Consider the following 18,547-nt stretch of genomic DNA (forward strand, 5'->3'; position numbering starts at 1 on the left):
AATTTTTTTCTAAAGATGGGTAATTTCATACAAAAACTGTGCAGCAGTATGTACAGTATCTCTACGAAGACACTGACTACATCTATCATTTGCATTTATCTGTGTGGGTTTGAAGGCTGACAAGCACAGTAAATTTTAGATTTGAGATGGAGCTCATTGGTGACAGAACAGGCCTGAGGGCACCTCACATGGTCCACGTGGGCTACCTGGTGCCCACGGGCACCATGTTGGTGATCCCTGCTCTACACACAGAGACACACATATAAATCAGGTACACAGTTGTGAATTTAAATACCAGTAGGATGTTGGGTTTTTTTTGCACCTTGTTACTTTTGTGGTTATAAAATCCTATCCTGTTATTTATTGCCATGTTTATCTCCTCTCCTCACTGCTGCAGCCTCAAACAGAGCTTGGTTCCCCCACAGTCTGCGTGTCTGCAGGCCAGGGGAAGGGAATTGGCAGTCCTGTGATGTATCACCTCAGTGTTTTCCCTAATTAATCCTCCTCCTGTGAACTAAAGTGAGCATAATATTTCCACACAGACCACACTGATCTGCCTAATGTGCTGCTCTACCTCTGACTCTAAAGCCAGTCCATAAATCCAGCTGCACTGCGACCTTTTGAGACACTCGCTGAGTAATGTAGCGATTAGGAGATAAGGAGAAAGTCAGTGGGCTGTTTAAGTAAGTCATACTGTATGTGGGATGGGGGAGGGGCTTCAGATAAGACACTCTTAAGATGAGATCACATAGGATAAGATCCAACAAGACAAGTAAGAATAGAATTCGACAAGACACAAAAGGGCAAGATAGGATAAACTATGCTGTATGAGATGGAAAAATAGATGATAGACAGACGTACACAAAGTTTTAGAACACCCTAATTTTTCCAGTTATTTATTGCAATTCAAGTCGTGTAAGTCCAATGAATAGCTTGAAATGGTACAAAGGTAAGTACTGAACAGCCAGAGGTTAAAAAAAGGTTTGGTTACCCAAAACTGAAAATTAATGTACATTTCAGATTTATAGAAATAGGCCTTTTCCAGGGAGCACAAAGTGAGTTCACAATTTTAAGCTGTTCTGCAGCAATGAAGGTTGAATCAGTCTTGAAAGCTGGTGCTACTAATTCCTACAGGTGTTCCAACTGTTCTGGCTTACTTCCAACCCCCACTGTGTGCATAAAAGCAGTGGTGGAACACTGTACTCTGATGAGTCAAAAGTTTAAAATACATTTTGGTCTATAAATTTATTCCATGATTTATTTTTCAACTCAAATTGCGTATTTGTTCTATGCTTTCATTTCAGAGTGCAACAACACAATAAACTGAATAATTTTCAGTAAAAAAACTGGAAAAAGTGTGGTGTTCTAAAACTTTTGACCGGTAGTGTATATTGGTCATGTCTCGGTCTCAGGATTTTCCGTGAGACAAGTCGAGACCAGCACTGATCGACAATTCTTTTACTTCAATAATGTGATAATAGAGAGAAGCACTTGGAACTGTTCCTGTATGGGGCGCCGCCAATTGTAAAGTTATGCATGCTAAAATAAACAGTAACTTTTTACAACAATTAGCAGTAAACCACATTTAAAAACATGTGTGATTTTTTTATGTTACTTTTGACCAGATTTACAGCAATATTTGTGATATTTCTTTTCTCATAAAAATTTGTCAATGTTAAATGTAAATGTTAAATCTAAATCTAAACGTTAAATCTTAACGTTAAATCTAAATTAATCTAAATGTCACGGGTGAAACTAAATATTTACATATTGGCAACATTTTGATTTAACATTTAGATTTAACATTTAGCATTTAGATTTAGATTTAACATTTATATTTAACATTAATATTCAGATCTAATATTTAACATTTTGATTTAACATTTACATTTGACATTGACATTATATTTTGCAAAAAGTTGCTGTTCATTTTAACATGCGCAACTTTACAATCGGCGCCCCATATTCCTGATGAATTAATATTTTCTAAAATTAAAGAGAGAATTATCTTAAGCTGTTCAACCTTGTCCATTTTAAAAATAGATTTTTGTGATCACGGTGTTAAAATATAGCACATTTATTTTCTTTAATAAAATTCTGAGTAAAAATATTTAATTTATGTATGAAAATTGTTAAATTAAAAATGAAAATTGTCCGATCTACAACTGGTATAAAACACAAGGTAAAATGGTTATTCAGGTTCTAAAGTAGAACTAGTTTTCTGTTTGGCAAATGCCTCATTTTACATATTACTTACCTGCATTGATTTAGTAAATAGTTTAAAATGTAATTAAATGTGCTTAGCGGAAATTAATTTGTACTTACATTGTTTGATGAAAAATTATGAACGTATTTACATTGTGTTTTGTGTTCAAAGGTTTTTCACCTTTATTGTCGCTGGGAAAATAAACTTAGGAAGGAGTGAAATCCTGAGTTTGGTCAAGTCCTTCCTTTTTTTCCCTAGTGTTGGAAGCCATGACGTTGTAAAGGCACTTGACAATTGGTCTTGGTCTTGATTTAGTTTTGACTCCAAAAATTCTTGGTCTTGTGTTGGTCTCATTGTGTTCTGGAGATTCGGATATAGTGTGGTAGTAATACAACACTATAAACAGATGGACAAAACATAAAATGACAAATAGTAAGAGAGCATATATGTACATTCACATGTATACAGATAGATGTCTATAAAAATACAGATTCTGACAAAACATAGATCAACACCATTAACGCAGACTTTTTGAAAGCCCAGCACCCCTCCAGTGGTGGCTCTGCATTATTTGCTGACAGCAGAACTGAAATATGTGATGTAGAGTTTAATGGCCTCTGGACTACAAACCAACGTGCACATGGCTGCATGGTGTCCTGCATTAGTGGGAAGTCATTACTGTGACTAATGAGTGGCTCACGGCCTTCGCCTTATTAGAGCGCTGATGATGACACCTCTCACTGAGAGAGGACAGAAAGAGGAAGAGGGAGCACACACAGACCGGGATCCAATTACTAATGCCTCCAAGAGCTTGTGGAAGTTTATTTTCCTCTGGTGGTGGTGATGGTGGAAGGTCTTTCATGGGTTGTCCATTGCAGTGACTCAGGTGACCTGTGTCTGTAAACAGCAAGCCTTGTTTGAAGCCTCGAGTCTATGTTACATAAAAATATATGGCTCTTTATGTCTATGCAGACGCTCAGCTTAATGAGGCAATTCCTATGTTTTGTCTCCTTTAAGACTTCTTTTTGCAGCTTCTTTCATTGGCTGATCCTTCCGATATTGGAAGCACAGGTCCGGTTGCAGTATGTGCATATCAATAAGATTCCAGGCTTTTCTGTTTTTGAGTTGTTCTTCCGTGGATTCCGTCTCTCAATCTGATTATTTCTCTAGATAGCTGGGTGGTTCCTTCTGCCACCACTGATCTTCATTTAGTTCTTTTCGCTGCCATTTCTTCCCAAGTTGTAATTTCTATGTTGCATTTTGTCAAGCTGGTCTTGTAGGTGTTCTTGTATCTATTTTGGTCTTCCTCTGTGTCTGTTGCCTGTGGCCAGTTCCCCGTAAAGCAGTTTTGGGATGCCTTCGTCTTTCATTCTCTTCACATGTCCCAGCCATCTTAGTCTTCGTCTGCTCAGGATTGTTGTCAAGCTCTGAATACCTGATCTCTCCAGTACATCAACGTTGGAGACTTTGTCTCTCCATGTTATACCAAGAATCTTGCGTATACATCTTAGATGGAACACGTCAAGTCTCTTTTCTTGTCTGGTGTACATTGTTCATGTTTCAGATCCATACAAGAGGGTGCTGAGGAAGAAAGATTCATAAATCTTGATCTTTGTCTTCATGGTTGGCCTCTTGTTTTCCCATGCTCTTTTTGTCAATTATCTGAAAGTTGTTGCAGCCTTGCCATTCTTACGTTGATTTCATCATCCAATGATGTGGTGCAGGTGATAGTAGATCCTAGGTAACAGAACTTATTCACAGTCTCAAGTTATTTGCCATCCAGCATTACAGTATGACCTTGCGCCGTGCCTTCTTGAGGTAGAATGACTGTTTTCTTGATGCTGATGAGTTTGAAGACTTTGCATGCTTTGGATAGCTGGTCCATCATAGTTTGTAGAGTTGATTCACTGTGGCCTACGAATGCTGCATCATCTGCAAAAAGAAAGTCCCTCAACATGCTTGTTTGATTTCATAATAATAACGCATTTTAATTATAATGCACTTTACATTTAAAACAAATCTCAAAGTGCAACAATGGGTGCATAGGAATAAAAGCAGGTTTAAATATATAAAACAGGAAGTGAGCCGTACTATATTAAAAACAAAGCAAAAGAGACAGCTGATGGCTGCAAAGTCCAAAAAAAGGATTGAACAGTCTGTGGGGTTTTGATGTGGTCTGGGAGAATGTTCCAGAGGTGGGGTGCTGATGAGCAGAGAGCCTGGCCCCCCATCGTGCGTTAGTTCTGGGTGTGAGGAGGCGGTTTGAGTTGCTGGACCGGAGGCGTCTGGAGCTGGTTTGGGGGGATATAAATGATTTCAGGTAGGGTGATGCGTTGCCATGGATGCACTGGTGGGTGAGAAGGGAGATGTTATATTGGATTTTGTATTGAATGGGAAGCCAGTGGAGGGATTTCAGGATTGGAGTAATGTGATCAAATGTACACACTCTTATCAGGATCCTAGCTGCTCTGTTTTGGACGTAATGGAGCTCTTGAAGGCTCTTGCCTGGGATCCCGATGATAAGTGGTTTGCAGTAGTCCAGCCTGAAGGAGACAAAGGCGTGGATGAGTTTCTTTGCATCTTGGAGGGTGTGAAATTGTCGGAATTTGGCAGTATTTCTGAGGTGGAAGTAAGGGCTCTTGCGGAGTTGTTTGATGTGGGAGTCGAGGGTCAGATGAGGGTCAAATATGACACCTAGGTTAGTGATCAGAGGGAAAAGTGAGATGTTTTGACTGGAGAAGGAGATACCAGTAATGCCTGAAGACTGGACTTGATGAGGAGTGCAGGGTCAAGGATTGTGTAATTGTAGTGTAACAGGAAGGGGACGGATTCTCCTTATCATGGATTTTAATGGCTGATATGACAGTTAAAGCTGCAGTTTGTAGAATTCTCCCGCCGCTCCATTTTGAAACCGAAACTTTAGCCTCCCTTACGGTGTCTTTTTTTAACATTCTGGGTGACTTTTTTTCTCCATAGAGACTAGTGACAAATGTATGGACTTTATCTTGTGTTGTGGAGATTTTTCTGGTATTTTAGAGACTCTGACATTAATGTACGTATCACTCTATAGTTACTGCCCTATGCAGCTGCCGTCAGCTCATCCCCACCACAAGCTCACAGAGGCGGCTGTGATCCCAGCTGCTGCTCAGGGCAGACTGACGACCATCACTCCGCATTCAGACTGTAAAGTGAATTCAACTTGAATGAGCTTCTCTTCTTCTTCTGTGTAGTTTTACGGTGGTTGGCAACCTAGGCAAGAAGCATTACCGCCCATGATAAGCTTCTCTTAGGTTTACACCTGATTTATCCCATCTGTTATCACTCTCTCTCCAGCACCAGTGTGTGGGGCGGTCCGCGAGGATGCAAAGCGGTCCGTTCCTCCTGGGTATGTTTGTCCTTTATTTTGTTGCTTCTCCACCTCGGTCTGCCTTTTTCCGCTTAATTTTCTGTGTAACTGTTATGCCAAACGCTGCAATGGAGACTTCTATTGGAACGTCATTACACTTCTACTATCGATGGTACACGAATGCACCTGACTTCACAATGAGATTCACTGTCCACTCAGAACACTTTGGATTACAAATTGCTCAAAGCCCAAATCCAAATGACACCAAAAAAAACGTACATACTGCAGCTTTAATGCTGGCCCTAAAAGACAGAAGGGGATCATCCCATCCAAACTTACTCAGCAATAAAGATTTTAATGCCGCGTTCCAGCATTAAAGACGCACACACATGCCTGACCAGAATGTCTCAACCCTTTCTATTCTGCTTTCCCTCTGAGTTCATCATTAGCCTTCATCTTGTTTCACCTTCTTCTTCCTCATACACGCTCACACACTGACCCATGCTCCTGTTTAACAACTCATCAATACCCTCAGCCTGTAAACTAGCAGCAACTCTTTATGGGATCAAAGATCTTGTTTCATTTAGTTCATCAGTGAACCTCTGCTCTTTATACACGCTGGCATTCAAAGGTTAATGTAATGCAGTGCATCGGTTTGTTTAGTGAACTGTGGAGTATTGATCCTTGTTGTTAGAATAAAAAGCTAGGTGATAAAAGGCATAAATACTACACGAACTGTTTGTCCCATTTGGGAAATCAGCCCTCTGTTTCAGCACAACAGCAAACACAGCAGGAGCCTGAAGGAGCTGGATTTGTAAAAAAATATGTGTCACTAAAAGGTGCTGTGGTGGTGTCGGAGTAGAACAAATCAGAAAACCAATAGCAGAACAAGTAAAATAACAAAGTTTGAATAATTATAATAAAAAAGATAAACAGACCACAGTGATAAACTAAGTGAGATATATTTACTTTGCCCATAGAAACTAAACTAACCAGATTGTGATAAAATGTGAAGTATGAGTAAAAATAATTCATGTTAAATTTGTTCAATATGTAGGACCAGAACTCCTCCAAGACAACCAGTCCCGACTAAGTCCCAATCAAGAAGCAAGCTGATTGACAAACACGTAATGCTGTGTTCATGACTCAGAACTCTTATATCCGAGTGGAATATTTCGATCCCCGAGTTGAACAGAGTTCAGCAGCAGCACTTCAAATTATCTCAAACATGGCTGACCCGTATAACATTAGCTTTTCTTCCCAACTTTCACTTTTTAGGTGGTCAAAAAATCCCAATTCTGAGTTGCTTGGAACGCAGCATTAGATCACATTGTTAGATCTCATTTGATCACACGATTTCAGACTTGAAGGAAGATCAGTGGTTGGACAGTCAGTGTGTGTGTGCTGTGCTGTATTATCTGAGCACGCAACACAAAGAACATTCAAAACTGTTCTATGCATGATTTTTTCTAATCTTCATATGTATGGGGAGAGATTTGTCTAAAATATAATCACAAATAGATTCACAATTTTCACGTGTTTTTCAGATTTTCACATGTGTTTTTCAAAACCATAAATATAGCCACAATTTACACATGTATTTATCATTTGTGTGTGTGTAATTATCATTATAATTACACTTTGATGTGAGCAATTCAAAACTGTAAAGTACAACATTTGTTAAAGGAAAAGGTTACTTAACAAAAGTAAGGAAGTAACCGTCAAAGTCAGAGACTGGCCACATGCGGCCTTTGGTTTATTTTTGTGTGCCCCCTAAATAAATACACACAAAAATGACTATAAATACACACAAAATAACTCAGAACAAACATTAATCCTTTGTTCTTTCCTGTTGTTGTGAGATGAAATAAACAGCAATCTTTAGATTTCCTTTTGTTTATTCCGGTAATACAAATTTGGCATCTCCTTTGTGCTCTTATTGTTAAGGTTTTTTTGTTTTTTGTTTTTTCAATATAGGAAATACCTCCGACACCTGTATTAATGCTTGGATCAGTCATTATTCTCAATGCTCACATACAGGTAAATGTTGATGATGTTGTCACCCATCTCTGCTCTCTGTGGTGTCAGCGTGTGGATCTGCTCTGGGCTTTATTAGCATCATTTACAGTATGTCACGCTACGGCATGTATTCACTATGTCATGATAATGTATGCTTGGAATAATTGAATAGTGTTTTCATTGTGATGTCAAAATTCTCCATAAATGAGTTCAAACGGGACCATCCCTGTGTTTCAGAGCAGCAATTAAATTACAGCGATGTTGTGAGTTACAGGCAATCACAGACAGCACCTCGATTAAAGACCATGAAATATGCATGGTAGACAAGCAGGAATAAAGTCCATCAATGAATAAGTCATTAATTGCAGGTACAGTGAGGGATCTGGGATAGCGGGAAGGTCTTTCATTTGATTTATTATTTATTTCCAACATGAAAAACAATGTACAGTATATATGCCATAATGAAAAAAATAATTAATTAGTTACCAAATCCTAAGTGAAGCCCGTTACCAGAGGTGAAAGTAACGGATTACAAGTACTCATGTTACTATAGTATATTCTATTAGTTCTATTTCAGTAATTTTACTTGTACTTAAGTACGTTTTAAAAGAAGTAAAGTAATTTGTTATATTTCTACACCCAATCGTTAGTAAATGTTTTTTTTTTGTTTTAAAATGATCAAGGGACATTGTGAAACTACAAAAAATGACGCTACATAGCGTCTTAGGGTTAGGTTATAACCCTATATTGCAACAATTTTTGGAGTTAGGGTTAGGTTTATTCTTAGTCACGTGACGGTATATTGATACGGCAACCGTATGGATAGCCACTGCCAAAATAAATTAAGTTTCAATTGTGCCAGATTTCACCTCTTCCTTTTTAGGTTTATACATGAGATGTTTACTGTATGGAAGGGAACCGTGGCAAGATTTCTTAATAATAAACGTGGGGGGTGAAAGTAACTAGTAACTTTTATTTTCAGTTCTATTTAATTGAGTTACTTTTTACTTGTACTTGTGTATTTTATGTATGACTTACTTTTACTTATACTTGGGTACAATTTCAGTCAAGTAACAGTACTTCTACTTGAGTATGATCAGTACTCTTTACACCTCTGCCCGTTACATGTACGAAAAGGATCATAAGGAAGTAGGGATGTAACGATTAATCGTAAGGCAGTTAAAAATCGATTCATCGGTATCACGGTTCATATTGATACTCTGAAAATTGAATCGTAGAGGGCACTATATATTTATCCTTCTCTTGTCCAGAAGCGTAGGTGGCGAGCGGAATCTCCTTCTAGTCTCTTTCTGGCCGCCTTCTACTCTTAAACATATTCATAAATGATTCCTTATCCCTTTAGCACCGAAAGAATATCTGTAATATTATGTGAATATCTGTAAAAGTCATGTTTTTCTATTAGCTCTGTCGGCTAGCGCATAGCATCTCTTCTTCACTGCAAGAATATCTGCATGCCAACCGACCACTGAGTTGCCAGCGCCCTCTGCTGGTCCAAACAAATATCTGACGGAAATACAGTGCAATGACTGTTTTTTTTTAAGTCCAATTGTTAAGGCACAAAATACATTCTCAGTTGCACTTTTAAAAAGAAAAGGAACTATTATGCAGTTTTGCATTGTTTACTATAGAACCAGAATTTAAATTATTAGGCTTCTTCTTCATCTGTATTATTCTTTTATTTATTTCATTCAAGATTTATTTTTAGTTAAATTGCATTGTTTTGAATAGTTTATCAAGGAATTGTTTTGACAATGAAAAATAAAAGGAAAATAGTACAGTATTTTCTATTTTTTTCCCGAAAAAAATAAACAGTCTACAGTCCCATTTTGCAAAATAAATCGTGAGAGAATTGTATCGTGAACCCAGTATCGGGAATCGAATCGTATCGGGAGTTGAGTGAATTGTTACATCCCTATAAGGAAGTATAAACACATATTTAACTTCTTGCTGTGGAATAATTATTCAACCTGACCAAAGCAGTGGATATTTATGAGTTGTCATCCAGTCTGCAGCAGAAGACGTGTTTTTTTTACGGTGACTGGAGCAATGATACCACTGATATTTAGGGATTTATGAGTATTTACTGCAGAAGGCAGTAAATTGCAGTAAATTTACTCATGTAAGCAGCAGCCTTTAGACCTGACATGTGATACTGGTGGCCCTTAGTCACATTTTGTGCGTCTCCAAAACAAATACACAAAATGAGTCCATTAAATAACACACAAATCAACAACAACATACAAAGCAAGAGCAATTAGTGAGTGCAAACCTCTGCCAAGCATCACATATCTTGTTGCCAGATATTGGCAGTTGTCTGGATCAGTGACCCTGGTCATTGTACCATGATTATTCACACTTTAAAGCAGATATAATCAACTAGCAGCCCGGGGGCCACATGCGGCCCCCAGTCTAATTTTGTGTGGCCCCACAAGTAAACAAAATAACTGAAAATACACAAAATGTAGGCCAAAAATACAAAAGACTAATACAAAAATAAATAAATAAATAATGTAAAAATTATACAAAACAAAATCTAAAATGACTTCTACAACAAAAAATCACACAAAAAACAAATTGCCTCCAAAATCACACACAAAAAAACAACAACTTTAAAACCTATTGATATTTTTTTCCCCTAATTTAATGTAGGTGCTCCGTTAAGTAACTTTGCTCTGATCACTCTATGAAAAATAGGCAGATTTGGGGAGAAACGGTCCTATTGATCTATCATTGATCTGAGTTAATGCAGCAAGTCTGTCAATCAGTCTGCATTATTTGAAGATGATCTACAGACCATAATTTAGTAGGTCTGAGCAGCACAGTGTTACGCACACTCTCATATGTAATTATTGTGCCATCAGTGATCACTCCTTGCCTAAATTATGCATCTGATCCGCTGATTCTGGCCTGACATCAACACCACACAAGAATTTGACGGTCAAGACGACCAATGGAGAGAAAGACACAAACTGGAGCAGAGCGTCCGAAGCTACATTGATCCATGGTCATATCCATATATCCATCTCTGCACACAGCGACCCTCTGCAATGCAGTCGCCGGGGCCACACTTTCAACTTTTTCGCTCTCTTTCTCACACACACACACACACAACTGGAGCCTTTTTTTCCATCTCCGTTGTGTTTTCTGTCAACTGCGTGTGTGTTTGCACCTGCTTTTCAGTCGTAGTATTGTCTGGGACCAAAACAATCACCGTAAACAGTTCCAGATTTGATGAAACGCATTGCTTCGCCTGCATTCATTTATTTGCATTTCCTCCTCCCATATTTTTGCTCCCCCTGGAAGATCCGCCTACTATGCATATTCATCAAAGGGAAACGTGCTAAATGGATTTAGGGCGCATTGCAACGTGCAGCAGCAGCATACCCCTGATTCCCTAAGGTTTGTATGGCTTACTAGCATGTGGAATGACGTTTGCACACATTTCATTACCTCTAAACCTTTAGTAAATCCGCCCCTCAGGGTACACATACCCCCTTTTGAGAAATACCGGTCTAAAATGATTTTATTGAATTCCAACTATAACCCTCGCACCAACTCACTACTTGAGAACATCTGCTCTAACCCCAGTCTGAGTAAAAATCTTTATAAACCACAGAGTATGAACAAACCCTTTGTGTTTCCAGTCACAAACTCTCCTGAGAACGTGATGAAAGTTTCACCATCTGCCACCGCACACAGTATGTCCCCAACATTTAACTTCTGATTAAAGTGTCAGAGACGTCTCCTTCAGTTTGGGACCACACCACCTTATAGTCACCACCACCTCATAGTATTGGTTGTCCATCACCTCTGGCAGGGATGTATTTCCCTCTGACAGAATCAAAACACTCAGGCGACAGATAGAAGATCCTGACCTGAGACGTGTCGGCAGAGAAGCAACCATTCATGGTGAGCAGACAAACACAAATCTGTCAGCTGTCCTTCTGCTGTCAGATACTTTCCAACAGTTTGGTCTTAAAGCGTACAACACAACACAGAATACAAGTAGAGAAAGTCTTGCTAAAGTGGAGACTTCTGTGGAAAAAAGTCCTAATAATTGTGTATGCACGGCAAATAAATTACTATAAAACATAAAGCTGTAACATCAGCTATGCTACATTTGTATAAATAATAATGATCAACTCTCTGTCTCAGAGAGATGAAGCATTAACCTTTCAACAGCAGTTTTTTTTTGTTGTTGTTGCTTATTTTGTATACAAAATGGTCAGCAATGTCCTATAAGAAAGCACTTTTACCCTTATTTCCATAATAACTTCCAATAATTAGCAGTTTCTTTTTTTTTTTTTTTTTACAATTTATTACATGTTCTACCAGAGTAATATCAGTTTAAACTGAGGAAAAACACTAAATGGATTTTTTTTTAGATTTAGTACGAAGAAAACAATGAAAGCTCACACAAATAACATATAAAACATATAACAAACATATAAAATGTAGAATATATAAATCTATTTACAATTTTAAAAAACATCAATCTCTTTAACTGTGTAAAAACAGGCTTTTTTATGGCAAATATTACATGAGCAAGCTGAAGCAATTTCTTTGCGGGCTTTCGACAAAGGAGGGAACGTGATTACCACAATTTTTGTAGGTTGTGGGTAAAGCGCAAAGTTAGCTTTCAGAAACAATTGGGATTTACTAAACAAAAGTAACAAAGTAATCATCTAAGTCAGACAGTGGCCACAGTCTGACAGTTTATTTTTGTGTGCCCCCTAAATAAATACACACAAAAATGACATAAATACACACAAAAATTACATAAATACACACAAAATGACTCAGAACTAACCCTAACCCTTTGTTCTTTCCTGTTGAGAGCAATCTTTAGGTTTCCTATTGCATCTCCTTTGTGCTCTTATTGTTAAGGTATTTTTATAAATCTTTTTCATTATAGGAAATACCTGCATTAATGCTTGGATCAGTCATTATTCTCAATGCTCACATACAGGTAAATGTTGATGATGTTGTCACCCATCTCTGCTCTCTGTGGTGTCAGCGTGTGGATCTGCTCTGGGCTTTATTAGCATCATTTATGTCACGCTACTGCATGTATTCACTATGTCACGATAATGTATGCTTGGAATAATTGAATAGTGTTTTCATTGTGATGTCAAAATTCTCCATAAATGAGTTCAAACGGGACCATCCCTGTGTTTCAGAGCAGCAATTAAATTACAGCGATGTTGTGAGTTACAGGCAATCACAGACAGCACCTCGATTAAAGACCATGAAATATGCATGGTAGACAAGCAGGAATAAAGTCAGTCAATGAATAAGTCATTAATTGCAGGTACAGTGAGGGATCTGGGATAGCGGGAAGGTCTCATTTGATTTATTATTTATTTCCAACATGAAAAACAATGTACAGTATATATACCATAATGAAAAAAAATGTTAACAACAAATTAATTACCAGTTACCACAGATTACAAGTACTCACATTACTGTAACTGAGTTGCTTTTATGGGTACTTGTACTTTTTTTAGTATATTTCTGAATCAGTAATTTTACTTGTACTTAAGTCATTTATTACATTTCTACACCAAACCATTACTAAGTAAATTTTATATTTTTTGTTTTTGTTTTAAAATGATCAACGGACATTGTGAAACTACAAAAAATGAAATGACCAGACAACAATCAAATGCATCACATCATAGCCGACCAATCAGATTAAACGGAATGCACAGCGCCACAACAGCGTTGAATGGAGGTTGTTTTCTGAGTTTTAATTGTTGTTTAATTTTTTAAAATAAATGTACATTTTGACAAACATTTAATTTTATACAGATACCTTTGTGGAAAATAAATTAAATCCAATTGTGCATGACTTGGTCTCTTCAAGAATTATTACCAAAAATTAACATGGGGGGAGTGAAAGTAACTAGTAACTTTTACTTTGAGTACTGTTTAATTGAGATACTTTTTACTTACTTGTGTATTTAATGTATGACTTACTTGTATTTGTACTTGTACTTAAGAACAATTTCAGTCAAGTAACGGTACTTCTATTTGAGTATGATCAGTACTTTTTACACCTCTGCCCGTTACATGTACGAAAAGGAGCACGAGGAAATATAAACGTACATTTATCTTCCTGCTGTGGAATAATTATTCAACCTGACCAAAGCAGTCGATATCTATGATTGTGTTGTCATCCAGTCTGTAGCAGAAGACGTCTTTATATGGTAACTGGAGCAATGATACCACTGATATTTATTATTATTATTATTATTTAGTAGGAAGAAAACAATGAAAGTTCACACAAATAACAGATTTTTCAACAAATATATAAAGTGTAGAATGCATAAATCTATTTACAATTTTTTTTTAAATAAATCTCTCTAAATGTGCAAAAACAGGCCATTTTATGGCAAATATTACATTAGCAAGCCGAAGCATTTTCTTCGCAGGTTTTCTACAAAGAAGGGAATGTGATTATTGTGTTATTTGTAGCTTGTAGCTTTCAGAAACAAATGGAATTTTTCCAATAGAGTTATGTGTGCATATCAGGATGTGTCACCAGTGATGCGGTAGGTGTTGAAGGGTTAAATATGACATAACACCCAGAAAATTGACACTTTAAGTCATTTTCAGACACAGAGTGAATTGAATTGATCAGTGAAACATTCCCATTGATGTCATAGATATCAGCATCCATCCTTAACTATAACACACCTTAAATTAAATAATACATACCAAGTGGAAAACAAAAGTTGTGAGCCATAATTATCAGTGTTGGTGGTGGTCGGGGGGGCGATGGTGCACTACGGTAGCCTCGCTTCCGTCAGTCTGCCCCAGCGCAGCTGTGGCTACAATAGTAGCTTACCACCACTAAGTGTGGAGTGAAAGAATAATCCCTTAATTCTGTAAAGCGACTTTGAGTTCCCAAAAAAGCACTATATAAAATGATGTATTATTATTATTACCAATAAACAATGACGTGCATATTCTTTTGCCCTGTACAGATGTACCACCTTTGGCCAGACTGTTCTTTTAGTCAGGGGCTGTAACATCTGGAACAGCATCCCTCTCACTATAAGAGAATGTTTAACTAGAGCTGGGCAAAAAAAAATCGATTTAATCGATTAATTGAATTTGGAGATAAAAATGCAATTTCGAGTCAAAAAAAAAAATTTTATTTAAAAAAAAAAAAAAAGAATTCACACCACAGTTTTTTCGGACTTTTTTGCGTTCCGATGTGAGCCAGCCCTCTCTTTGTTTACGTTTGTTTACCCATTGAGTAGGCTATATGTGTGCCACAGGCATGTTAAATTTTTTATTCGCACTATGCTGAGATGCTAAGAGAAGAGTTTATTATTTTTTTTAATTGTAATGTTATATGTTTATGAAATATGTAGTTATCTGATTTCTTAATCAGATAATTCAAGCTACTGTGAAGTTGCTGTTGCACTTTTGCTTAAACTTGCGTCAAAACATCACAGAAATAAAGTTGCACCTTTGACAATATATCTGATGTCTGCAGTCATTTTTAAGTGGATTGAGAAAAAAAAAAATCGAAAATCGAATCGAAACTCAAATTTTTCTTTAAAAAATTGGAGATTTTTTTTTTTTAGGCAAAATCACTCAACCCTACGTTTAACACATTCAGGACTCAATTGAAAAAACTGGTTAAAATCAAATCAACAATGTGCTCATTAGACCGTAAACAGATCTCCTGGTGCACGACTGAGCCAAGTGTCATAATCCTCTAAATACATATTTATCCTCATAATGCCCTCTGTTTGAACTGTATGACCTGCCCTTGCACTAAAATCTCTATTGTGTTTTACATGTCACATAACAAACATTCAGACATTATCAATGTATGAATTGTATGAACAAATGCTATGTTATGTAAGAATGTAGCCACAACTTTTAAAAGTTTGTGTATGTTTTATAATTGTTGTTGGCATTATACACCTTGCCCAGGGACAACAGTTGAAAACTAGCTTTGCAGCTAATACTGACACATTTACAGAAATGTTCATTCATGTGTACTGTTCCTGTCAAATAAACTAAAAAATAAAATTAAATAAATAAATAATAAAAAAAACACATTAAAAGAACATTTCTGAATAGTTTTATTCCTTAAATCCAACCCATAAAGCAGCCATGTTCAGTTTGATGTGATGTGTGTTGATGTATGAGATACAGTTGATCTAACTGCAGAATAAGAAGCTGATATGTAAAATATGTAAATATATTGATGGAGTGATGAAGGTTTATACGACACAGGAAAATACTATTGCTTCCTTTTTCTTTTAATCGTAGCGAAGTGTTTTACTCTATAGGGTTATCTTTTTTATTTTTATTTTCTTCAGTTCAGAGAGACCATTAACTGTACTTATGTTAGAAAAAGAGAAACGCACACTGGTGGTGGTGGTGGTGGAGCGCCCCCTGCTGAACATAATGGCAAAGCTCCCTGCACCCACATCCATCAGGCTCATTAAAATGTTTGGATTAAATTTTTTTTTAAAAAACAGCTTTTAGGGACACGTGGCTCAGTTCTTTGGTTCAATGTTGTTTCCTCTTTAAAGATACAGAAAAACCATCATCATCATCAAACTTGTGAACCACATTATGTCATGTGTAGGTCTGATTTTTTACTATTTTTTTTTTTTTGTTCATTTTAGTGTATTTTTGTGTTCTGCTGGGATTTTTCTCCATTTACTTTGTGGTCGAACAAATTCAGACCGAGGTCTTGTGTAGGTCTGCTTTGTTACTATTTTTTAGGGATGTCCTAATGCAACTTTTTCATTTCCGATATGATACCGACAACTTTGCATATCAGCCGACACCAACATTGACTGATCCGATATCAGCATGAATCATACATACTTTTTTTTTTTATTATTTCTTTAATAAAAAAATAATAAATACTTATTTTGTATTGTGGAATGTTAGAAAAGGCTTGATCAAGTGATGTTACTCAATATACAATAGTCAGCAACAGTAGGTATGAGAAAAACTGACTCATTTATGATATATTACATACATTTTAACCTTCAACATAATATCTACAGTACTCTACAATTGAATAAAATAAATAAAAAATGAATTGGGGAAAAAAAAGATCAGAACTTTGGAAATTTGAATCCGATATTCGTTTTCAGGCTGATATCGGACCAATATCCTATATCGATATCAGATCGGGACACCCTACTCTTTTTAGGACGATGTAGAAGGATCGTCTCTGATCGAGAGGTAGGGGGTTCAATCATTTATACCTGTTGAGGTGTCCTTCGGCAAGACACTGAACCCCAAGCTGCCCCCAATGGTCTACTAGCACCTTGCATGGCAGCTCTGTCCCATTGGTGTGTGATTGTGTTTTGGAACTATTTCCAGTGGTAGTAAAAGCGCTATATAAATCAATTTCCTTTCCCATTTATTGCTTGATGACACATGTATTTGCTTCATAGTATTTTTGTGACTGTGAGCTCCAACTTTTCTATGTGTGATCTTGGCAGGATTGATTATTTTTATGGAAAAAGGATGTTGCTCTCTATTTATTCATAAACAATTTGTACAGGATGAAACTATCTCAGCACAGCATGCTCACTCCCCTGAACACACTCAGTATACTGGGCCGCAAACAGGTACCAGTCTGTGGAATGTTTGGTACCGGGCGCAATGAAGTGTTTCAGAAATTAAATGTAGCCTATTTAGTTTTCATTTGTATTATTTATATGCAAATGTGTATTTCCCCCTCACTGCAGCATTTCAAATAATGATCAATCTACAGGAAATACAGGAAATATGTATGTTTTTGAAGTTGCTATTTATACTTTCCTCTCCTTTTATTTTATTTTTTGTGTTCATTTTAGTGTATTTTTGTGTTCTGTTGGGCTTTTTCTCCATTTACTTGGTGGCCGAACAAAGTCAGACCGAGGGCCACCTGTGGCCCCCGGGCCACCTGTTGCCTAAGTCTGGTTTCTACAAGTTATAGTCATATTATTTTCTCCAAAGAGTGAAAGACAGTATGAGGAAGATATGTGTAGATATGTAAGGAGGAAAAAACACATAAATAAATACCTGAAAAAGGTACTCAACGACAGTAATGAGGTATATGTATTATGTACTGTGTTACTTCTCATCTCTGGAGATGTGTATAGAATTATGGACAAGATCAAGGGTTGTGTTGTGATGCTGTCACATATGTACAAATATAGTGACAAGGTCAGATGAAAAAACAACACATTTAAAAAGCATATGTGAATTTTTTTCGTGTTACTTTTAATATTTGTGAAAATTGTGAGCTTTCTTTCTCGTAAAAACATGTCACTGTTAAATCTAAATGTTAAATATCAAATCTAAATCTAAATGTTAAATATAAACCTAAATGTTAAATATTAAACTTAAATGTTACATTTAAATATAAATGTTAATTCTAAATCTACAATTTTTTTTGTTTTTTTTTTTGTTTTGGTACTTCCGGCGGATTTGCATATTAGCTAAGCATTTATATTTAACATTTACATTTAGATTTTAGGATTTACATTTAAGATTTAGATTTAACATTTAGATTTAGATTTGAGATTTACATTGAACATTTTGCATTTAGATTTAACATTTAGAATTTAGCATTTAGAATTTAGCATTTAGATTTCACATTGACTTTATATTTTTACGAGAAACAAATTTTGCTATCTGGTCAAAATAAAAAAAATTCCCATTCACACATTTTTCAAACGTGGTTTGTTGCCAAAAGTTGCTGTATATTTTAGCATGAGCAACTTTACAATCAGCACCCCATATGTTTAAGGCTCAGTTTGCTGCCAGTGGTTGCTCTGGTGATTCAGGTGATGGGTTTATAATGAGGCACAGCTGGAGGAACCTTAGGGCCAATCAGAAGGAGGGTGGAGCCCAAGGTGCACCTCTTCAAAGCCGGCTGCTGCTGCAGAAATACACGTTTCACAGAAAGGAAACACAGA

The sequence above is a fragment of the Gouania willdenowi genome, chromosome 6, assembly GCF_900634775.1.
Source record: "Gouania willdenowi chromosome 6, fGouWil2.1, whole genome shotgun sequence".
Taxonomy (NCBI): Eukaryota; Metazoa; Chordata; class Actinopteri; order Blenniiformes; family Gobiesocidae; genus Gouania; species Gouania willdenowi.